At 36.8% G+C, this 10,356-nt stretch overlaps 1 protein-coding gene across 1 annotated transcript in view; it reads right to left on the bottom strand.

The window, feature by feature from the left end:
- The window catches only part of LOC134844899 (uncharacterized), a 14,090-nt gene extending 6,735 nt beyond the window's left edge, over nucleotides 1–7,355 (bottom strand). Inside the window, exon 1 of the mRNA XM_063861726.1 lies at nucleotides 7,227–7,355. The gene's annotated coding sequence lies outside the window, so the exon portion shown is untranslated. The remainder of the gene's footprint in view (nucleotides 1–7,226) is intronic.
- Nucleotides 7,356–10,356: the final 3,001 nt, after the last annotated feature.

Below are 10,356 nucleotides of genomic sequence, written 5' to 3'. Positions count from 1 at the left end.
ACCATGCAATCTTTTAAATGTATCCGATCAATTAAAGCAATTATTTTTCTGAAATTTCACTCTTCTGAAGATTCGTCCCGTTATTTCGAAATGAAAATCAAGTTATCCATTTGCACAGCTTAGGCTTTGTTTCCGATTAATTTTTGAATCGCATTGCTTGGGACGTTGACAAGATTTGTTTATAGTTTGCTTTAGGACTGAATGCAGTGCTTAAAATGTGTGTGGAAAAAATCTGAACTTGAAACTCCGATATTTAGTTAAGACTATTAATCCACGAGGGAAAGGATCAAATATACGAGCTGTACAGCTCATTACGGCGAACCGCAGTTGTGTCCCCTGCTTTTAGATCTGCATGCATTTTTTTTTGGTTATTTTTGTGGGCTGGGTATTTCTGCCTCACACTCAAGCAACGAGCACGGATCATGGTGGGCCTCAAACATCCAACATTTCGATTGAGAGGCCAAGGACGTCAGCCATGCCGCTTAGACTAGACGACTGTCTTAGCGGGTGTGTGGACTACTAACTAAAACTTTTTCTTGGTTTGGCCCTGTACACAGAAGGATTGGAGCTTTTTAAATTGTGGTGATTAATGCGATAGATTTTGTTTTTCATTTTGGGAGGTATGAATTATATTTGTTGCATATATAACAAAAAAAGGCATACAATCAAATATAACGTTTTTAGTTCCCCGCGGTGTGATCTGATTATTTGATCAAACCAGCAGAGTTCAGGCCGCATAGTCTAAAAATCCCAATTTCTAGTCCCACGGTTTGAGCTTAAATCTTAAGCCCTAGGTTCTGGCATCAAATACTATTTGATATCATCCACAGACCACTAAAAAATCAACTCTTATCAATAACTCGAGTTGATCTAGATCCAAGTCATCCCCGCACTGGAGTTCACCCCCTTCCCCCACGTTCACACCCCCCTCCCGCTTACACTCAATACCCCTCCCCGCGTGTGTAGGCGCGGGGAGTGGTGTTGGGTGGGGTGATTGGTGAATAGTAATCGCAGGGGGGTTGAACGAATTGCCACCCTTAATGACACAATTTAACGTTAACGGCTAAGCTTATGCGAAACAAGTCCCTCTTTTTCAAAAGGGGGATAGTTAAAAAGATCCCAAAACCATATATAAATCACAGTTTTTCCACACATTTCAATCAGTTCGGTTCAAACCATTACAAGTCGCGGCAGGGGCAGATCTAAGATTTTTTCGAGGGGGGAGGAAGATTTTCAACAATTTTGCCGTTTTACAGATCGACCAAAACGATTCTTTGAGCTCTTTCAAAACACTATCAATAACCTATGTTGAAAAACTCTGTACGCCGCACGCAATAAGCTAAAAGTTCTGATTTGGGCTTTTTAGAAGATGTCGACAAATTCTCTTTTTTTCAGCGCGTGCTCCTTTAAAAACAGTATCTATTAGCGACACATGAGCCTGAAGAACAATTTTAGGCTCGGTTAGCCGAGAATTGAAATCGTGAAAAAATACCAATTGGGGACCCATTGTGTGGTAACGGGGTCGGATCTCTGAGAGGGTAGAGGCGTCCCCTCCCCTAAATCTACCCAGTGAACGATGATCAAATTCATTAATAATTAAGACACAGAGGCGAAACTACACTTCGCAAACACAATACTATAATATAAACAAAAAAAATTCACGATGTTTTTTACGAGCCAATTACGTTTGAACTATTTTTGAACAATTGTAGGCTCTTTTCCAGTTCCCCCTTTTCAAATTCAATTTTGAAAAGTCTATTTAACATGTCATAATGCAATGAAATTTGGCGTGGTGAACAAATCGACAATTCTGATCAGATTTGTTCTTCATATTTTACAGCGTAAACAACACGCATTTAGCCGTAATTATTCTGGCCTTTTTTATAACTTTTTTATAACTTATAAAAACAGGAAACAGAATCGGTTTAATTCAAGAGAATCAATAAACCGCGAATTTTAGTAATTTTTTATTGCACGGAATTAGCAACAACATTACACGTATCAAGTTAAAAAGTGGGCTTGTTCATGCCCTGATTTGTGTGATTTATGTGTTTTTTCACAATGAGTTCATACTTAGTTCACGCAGTTTAATTAACAGAAACTCAATTGCAAACCAATTTTGAACCGATTAAAATATTAGCATTTTATGTTCTGTCAGGTTCGGCTCAAATAGGATTCTCATATAAAACGACTTAGGTGAGAATCGAACCCACGCCGAACTCCCCGGAACGCACTATGTATACGCTGAGCTAAATAGCTGATATTGCTAAGCAACTATACTGGCTTTATTCTATACTTTCATACTTTAATGCTATGTAGCATTAACAGTAATAACACGTAAGGCAAACTTGAAACTCGATATTTTGAAAGGGGAGAAACTGGAAAAGAGCACAACTGTAAAGTGCAAACTAACGAGGAGGAGCGGAAACTGCAAAAGAGTCGGAATATGTTGCGTTTTTTTTCTTTCTAATAGAAACTTAAGTGTACAGATTGTTGTATGAGCATTAAAAGAACAAGACTGCTCGTATCAGGGCGAAGCGCTGAATGTTCCGACCGCCTTTTAAGGTTTATGGAGCAGCAGTAATAAGATTAAAAAATTAAATGAAATAAAACAAAATGAAAATTTTTTTTTCTAAAATTTGAAATTTTTTATGAAAATCATCCCCCCACACAACATATAAAGTACAAAAAGAGATGTTTCGTTCCTTGTAACAAATAAATTATGACAAATAAGCTTCGTTCAACCAATTTGGAACGATTTATAAGACGAATTAAATCTCCGCTTACGCGTTAATAGCGCGAATTATATCGCGCGTTAATTGTCCCAAATTGGTCAAAATAGCCAAAATGGCAATCTTTAAACCCTCATAACTTTACGAAAAATGATCACAGGTGAAATATCTTTTCAAATTTAAGCTCAGGGCACCAATACCTTTTGAATGATAAAGAAAAATTCCGTCAAAAATGGCTAGTTAAAAAGTCGAAATTTGTCTGAAGAAAAAAAAAACCACCCCGAGCACAAACATTCCGTTACTTTCGTATCGAAAGTCGGAACAATAATGGCACCAATTACCTTGCACAACATTCAGTTTGCATATTTTGCACTTACACGTTGAGCATGATATAAACTCACAAGTACGCGGTTAAATTGCTCCAAGTTTGCAGTTTCAAGTCCAATAGCATTCCTAGCATGATCACATGTTTATCTTTTTTATGATAATGAATAATGTCCTTGGGTTACAAGGGTTTCCGCTGAAGACTTCATTTTTGATTGCCGAAGACTTCATTGTTGTCATTTTTCGTTTTTTTTTTCTGAGAAATATAGCTATAGCTATCAAGGATCTTGATAACTATCCCCCCCCCCCCCACCCAATGGTAACTTGTAACGAATCCCCCCTCCCTATAAAGAAAGAGTTGAACAGTTAAACATTACGAGTTTTGTACCTTGTTAACTAGTTCTATTTCCCCCCTAATGCAATAGGGGGGGGGGGATAGTTAACAAGATCCGCTATCAAAATTATGCTAGTCGGTACATTTTCATGTTTTCAAACTCTTATGCTAGTCGAGCGGTCACCCTTCACAGGGCGTCCTGTATATGATGCGCAAAATTGCTGGTCAAGCTATCTTCACGTTAAAACACATATCGCCGGATTAATCTGCTATTTGCATGTTTACTGTTTTGCGAGCAAAAAAATCCGACAAAACTTGAAATATATTTTTCTGTTTTGAAGTCGTAAATGCGTCCGAATGCAGACCACAATCGCATAGATGCGACAAAATTTTAATTCGCATAAGTGGCAGAACATAAGTCGCAGAACCTGATCCGGGTCTTTTCAAAACGGTGATCGAAACATGAATAGCATTAAGCGTTTTTGATTTCGAGAATATATCGGGCTGGAAAAAATTACAAGGTTTGAAAACGCTGTTTCCAACGAAGTTCTTTTTTAATGCAACAAACTGATTTAGTCGCGATAAAACGGTAACACTTACCACTAGGTTATCATTAAAAAAATTTTCAAGAATATATTAGAGTGTAGAAATGAATGCAACCACTAATGAATTAATTTTCCACTAACGTGTTATTTATAAAAATTTTTACCAAAAATTGTGGAACCAGTAAGAACCGATAAAATAGTGTCTTTATTTTTACCTATAATAATAAAATTGAACAAACATTTATCATTTTTCGGCTTATGGAACCAATCATTGTTTTAGGAAAAAAAAACAAAATTGTGCACATCGTGAATGCTAATCCCGGATAGACGAGCCCTTATGTAAGAGCAGTCTCGTTTCTTACTTGTTGTTTTTCAGTTTTGAAATTCGTGGTTTTTTAATCAGAAACTTAAATCTGAAAAAAAAGTCAGGTCTGAAATAACTATGAAAAACAAAGTTTCAGATTTTAAAGAAACCATTTTTGAAGAATCTAAAAAAGCGCGCGCGCCAAAAAAAAAATTTGGTCGAAAATTTGCAAAAAGTGCCTAAAACGCTTTTTTGGTGTTTTTTTTCAAAAATTTGCCTGCGGCACAGAAAATTTGGTAAAAATGGGATCTTGATAGTAATTTGGGAGAGCTCAAAAATCAGTTAGGTCGATCTAAAAAAGGAACCTATGAAAGCAGTTTTCTTTAAACATACTTACGTTTTACCCCAACTATTTTGGAAGGTTTTAAAAATCGCTTTGGAACCTGTCAATAAATTTGAATTTTCAGCATTCGTGCATTTCCCGATGTCTCTCCCGTGTTTAAGGAACTATATTCCAGAAGTGTCCGATTTGGGACTTTGCTAACTATCTGCCAGTGTATATCAGAAACTTTAAAGTTGTGAAATAGCTAATTTAGCGACAGAATTATAAATTTTTTCAAATCTGAAATAACCAACAAAAACCTGGAAAATCATATCTAAAATTAAGATTCGAAATACAATTTTTTAGAGCATGTTTCCCTAGAAAAACTATATTTACGCATTAAAGTTACAGGGAAAACCATCATGTTTATATAGTCAGTATAAATTAAGTCTGTTTAAGCTCTAAAAAAAGGTTCATAAGGAAAATTAAATGAATGATAATGCTTTTTAACGCTATAAAATTTATTTTTAATCATTTTCAATCGGATATAAAGGATTGAAATTGTCGTTTTCTTTTTCAAAAATGAGTCTGAAATTACCAAACGTGTGTCTGGTTTTCTGTTTTTTCTATTCATACCTTTTTCTCTTTTTTTTCGGATACCGTTTTTTAAATTCAAAAGTTTTAATTCCCCCTTTTTCACCTTTCGATTATTACATCCTTCTCGTCGCATGTGCCCTCCCGGGTTGAGCTCACATTGACAATTAGCGGTAAAAACTTTTAAAAAAAATAGCGATCGCGGTCGATGAATTATCGATGTCATTGCCACAATAGCAAATTTTATTGATAGATTATCGCTACTTTGGCTAATTTCCAGCAATGAAACGGCCAATAAAACCCTATCAAAATGGGCAAAAATAGATAACTACGGGGGCTCACTCCCACAACTATCAGCTTTGTAGACATGTATGCTACCTTTGCGCCACCAAGTCTCAGATATACTCACGTTAAGGGCTTAAAAACTCACACTCTCATTTTAAAGCTACTAGAATGAGTAAGAATTTTTTCAAGTTTTGGCGCTGATTTCCGAGGGAATCATTACTGTCATAGCTCTGAAATATCGCGGGGTAAGTTTATGGTGGGGGTGACAAGAGTATTATTGTTTTATTTTAAAGAGGGTTATCATTTTGCAATAATGTATAAAAGTGAGTATGTGTAGACATCAAGTAGGCAGCGATTATTGCAGAAAATATTATAAGTTTCGCAAAAACGCTGCAAAAATTTTACAGGAATAGTTTTTTTTATCATATTGTGTTAAGATTAAACAACAGACAAGTCAACTAAAGTTGCTTTAATTTTCAATAAAAGTGATATGGTGCATTTTTTAGAATTTCTCGACCAAAGTTTTTTTTCCAAAAAAGCGTCATTGGGGCTTTTTTTCTTAATAATCAAAATTTACGCTGAAATTACCTAGTTAATTGATGAAAAAATATATATATCAAAATAAGACCCTTACACGGCCGTACAATGTATCACAGGGGAAAACTTTCAAAAACCTGTATAAGAGAATAAATTTACGGCTGAAAGCCAAAAAAAGTCATTTTTACTATATAAAAATCAAATTCTTCAAAAAATCGAAGTCTTTGAAGAAAGCCAAAACGCTGAAAGCCAAAAAAAGTCATTTTTACTATATAAAAATCAAATTCTTCAAAAAATCAAAATTAAAAACAAATTTCAGACGTTTCAAACAGTTCTGGAAGTTTTACCCTTCATTGTAGGGTTGTGTTAGAGGCTTCTTTTGATATAACTTGCTCAACAATTAACTTGGTAGTTTTAGTGTAATTGCACAAATTGGACCAAACTAATTGCACCATATTATTTCTTGCACCAGTTTAGTTCAAATTGCACCATGTTAATTCTGTTGAAAATCTAAGAATAAACTCTGTTCCCAAAATTTTTTATCTTATCTCAACCCAATTCGAGAGAAACGCGTTCGAAGTTTCAAATGTTAGTAATGTCCGGCCAATTTAAATCAGCACTCTAGTTTTTTTTCAGTAAACATAAGCGTAATAAATCAGCACTGTAGTTTTATTCTCATTAAACTCACGTGTTCAGATCTGAAATTATAGATATGAAATAACCAAATGTTAAGGAAAACCAAGCGTTATTTTAACCCATTTCAGATCTGAAGTTTGATCCTAAATAGAACTTTTTTTTACTTGGTGATGGATGTAAATGGTGCGTATTCATAGGTTCCAAAATAAAAAATCAGTCCCATAGGTTCCAAAATAAAAAAGCAGTCGCATAAGTTCCAAATCTTTTCAATGGGCCAAAAGACTAAATTAGCCGAGTCTCGGTTTAAGGTCGCCGGTGGGCGCGCTACGCGCGCGTCGCCCTTCCGCGACGATAACCGGCTCTAAATTTCGTATAGAGTCCTACCCTTTGGTGGCAAGCTCGCAACACGTTGGCGCGGCTGCGGCGGTCACTATTCTGCAGCTTGAGTTAATGCTGGTTGAACAGTAAACAATCGATCCATAAATTCGTTGGCTCAAATTTCAACCAATCAGAATTCAAGAAGATAAATTTTGGAACTTATGCGACTGATTTTTTTATTTTGGAACCTATGAATTTTGGAACCTATGGGAATTCACCATGTAAATTTACTTACCTATAAATAAGTCTTCTTCAGTATGTGAGTTTATTTGAATAATATTTTTGTAACTATAGAACAGTAGAACGCAAATTTTGGAAACAAACGTTGCTTTTACACAATTGTAACATGACAAACACCGACCATTGCAACTCCGTAGCTATCAAATATTATTGAGTTTTAAAAATAGACGTTACATAAACAGAGTTAAGTTGAGCTTTTAACGTCAGTTTAATTTCTGAGAAATACCATCAACACTTTGCAAATTACCGTTTTTTTCGCAAAAGCAGCATGAGCTAGCACATCACTGACGGCAGAATTTAATGGCGTAGCATGAATAAAACGGAGTAATGACACTTTTGTTTTCCGGAGTAAAAAAAGGACAGATGGAGTACCAACGTCGTTTTGCCAATTGTAGGACTTTTTAAATCGAACAGCTGAAAAATCCAACCGCTCAATTTTGCTTGGACAGACGTTCAAAAACCAGCTCCGTGTATGGTTTTCCCATGCCATGTATTACGATAAGTTATATAGTTGTATTATGATGCAAGGTTTGAATTGGTAAAATTGAGTTGATGCCCGCGCCGAGGACTTTCTGCGACCAAAATTCCATCTTCCCGCAAGAGGCTTGAGTCACGCAAAGTTACAACATCGGTCGCGCAAAGTGGCAACATAGCTAAAAATGGGTTCGTGCAAAGTCTCAACATGGCTCGCTCAAAGTCGCGACATGGGTCGCGCAAAGTCGCAACATGGGTCGCGCAAAGTCGCAAAATGAGTCGCGCCAAATATTAGTCGCAACATGGGTCGCGCAAAGTCGCAACATGGGTCGCGCATTATGAAAAGTTTCGAGCAGTTTAAGTAATGGAATTTTTGTCCGAGCTTTTCGCTTGCATAAGCGTAATACAGCTGCAGATTGCAAAATATTCCGGTATATATGTATTTTTTGCTGTGCGGTTAGCTAGATCAACATAATTGCTGATCATATACAGGAAAAACACGAGGAGGCCTACATATTGTTTCAAAGTATTATAAAAACAAAATTCCTTGGTCGAACACATTCGAAAAGGCCTTTTCCGGTCGAAACGTTTCTCGGTCGAGCAAACCCTTGCGTAAATCACAGTCGAAATTGTTTCGCTAGGTTGAAACTTTTCCCGGCCGTATAAAATTCTTGGTCGAATTCAACCCAAGTGTGTTTTTTCGGTCAAACTTGATCGAAATATCTTTCCTGGGTCGAATAAAGTCGAAACATAGAAACCTGGGGTGGGGTTGAAATAAATCAAGCCTGGACCGAGTTGTTCAAAACACCAATTGAAAACATCGACCCGGGCCGCGCAAAGTCGCAAAAAAAAATTTGTCGCGCAAAATTGCAACATAGTGTTTTTGAATGCGCCAAGTCGCATTATGACTGTTTTGGGTCGCGCAAAACCGCACAAAATACTTTGTTCGCACAATGTCGCAACTCATGGTCGCAACATACTTTTTTTGGGCCGCCCAAAATTGCAAAATACCTGTTTTGGGCCGCGCAAAGTCGCGAAAAAAAACTCGGTCGCACAAACATACCCATTTTGAGTCGCAGTAGTCGCATCATACTGTTTTCGGGTCGCGCAAACCAATAACCGCAACATATCCTTTCTGAGTCGCGCAAAGTCGCATACAAATTTTCGGTCGCGCAAAATTGTCACGTACCCGTTTTGAGTCGCAATGATTGCAACATACTTAATTTGGGCCGCACAGGTCGCAATATACCCATTTTGAGTCCTCGGCCTCGGCCCGGTTTATTAAACGGAGAGTGTTTAGCGCCCCAATTTGCTAAAACAGAAAAGTTTAGAAATTACAACAAAATATAGGAAGACGTTTACTAAGAAATGGAGAAGCTCGTTTCCATAACATACTACAGATCTGTGAAACTTTTCTGTCTAAATTATCAGCATGGTTCACTATCATTTCGTTTGCAGTAATTTTTTGGGAATTTAATTGCCAAAGTGTTCTTACCTCACAATTTTTCTGTAGGTTATATTTGGGACAGAGAATTTGAAAAAAAAAATTCAAGAATTTTTTTATTTTCTTTGAAAATGCATTTTTTTTTACAAATGTAATATACCATTCTCGAAATTTTCGTAAAATCCGTACAAAAAACAAGAGAACACCAGGAGCGAAACTTTTTCAAAAACTAGTGGCCCGTAAGGTCTGGGAATTTATTCATTTCACTCTAAGAACAAACCTGCAACCTCGATCAAGTTTCACCGCAAAATAACCTGATAGTTCATAGTTGATATTCGACTTTTAACAACTTCATCATTTATAGTTCCCTAATTGCTTTTAAACTTCGTTTTCGAATAACGCACGCGCGTGATACCAGCAGGATTTACAGACAGCTTGCATTAATTGGAACGAGTAAAAAAACCACTAAACGTGAATCAATCGCACGTGTCTGAAACAGCTACTGATTTCGCGCTCTACATTAAAAACTCTAGATTAGGCGGCCACAACCCATTAACTAAGCCGCACCACCTAAACAGCTTACCAACAATCAAACAAGCCATCGAACAAAAAAATCAGCAGTCACATCTCAACAAATAGAACTATCGTTTCGCATCATTTGAGGGTCTAGAACTGCAACTCGGTGAAAAGATATCAGATTCAACGGAGCTTGGCGATGTTAAAACTATCTCAACTGAATTAAAGGCGTGTATAGAGCTTCTAAAAGTTCTCGCAGATGAAATATCTGCTTGTCCACAAACAGATATTGACAATAAACTGCAATAGGACTCTAAACTACGCAAAAGAAAATGTTCGTTACTCAAACAGTTGAGCATATAGGAAAAACTTTACAAAAAACGTTTCAAAACGATGACTCCTTTGTTACGGCAAGTCAGCAGAAAGCAGTTCGGACGACATCAGCAGCAACCTTTACTCCCGTACGAATTTCTAACACTGCTTACAGCTTAGTCTACAGTGTTCCAACTTCAACATCATGTTTCGACACCTCCTTTTCAACTGTTAGCACAAATTACTTTGCCTTCCGCTAAACTATGCAATACAAATACGCAGTGCTTGGTTGTTAAACTTCTGTCGCAAACACAACAATTGGTCTACAATTGGGTTTAGCTTCTCATCATAATGAGAACCAAGATTTAGTTTTCGAAAG

The sequence above is a fragment of the Symsagittifera roscoffensis genome, chromosome 4 (assembly GCF_963678635.1).
Source record: "Symsagittifera roscoffensis chromosome 4, txSymRosc1.1, whole genome shotgun sequence".
NCBI lineage: Eukaryota > Metazoa > Xenacoelomorpha > Acoela > Convolutidae > Symsagittifera > Symsagittifera roscoffensis.
The sequence above is the reverse complement of the archived record's forward strand: the minus strand, read 5'-3'. Positions and strand labels throughout refer to the sequence as shown.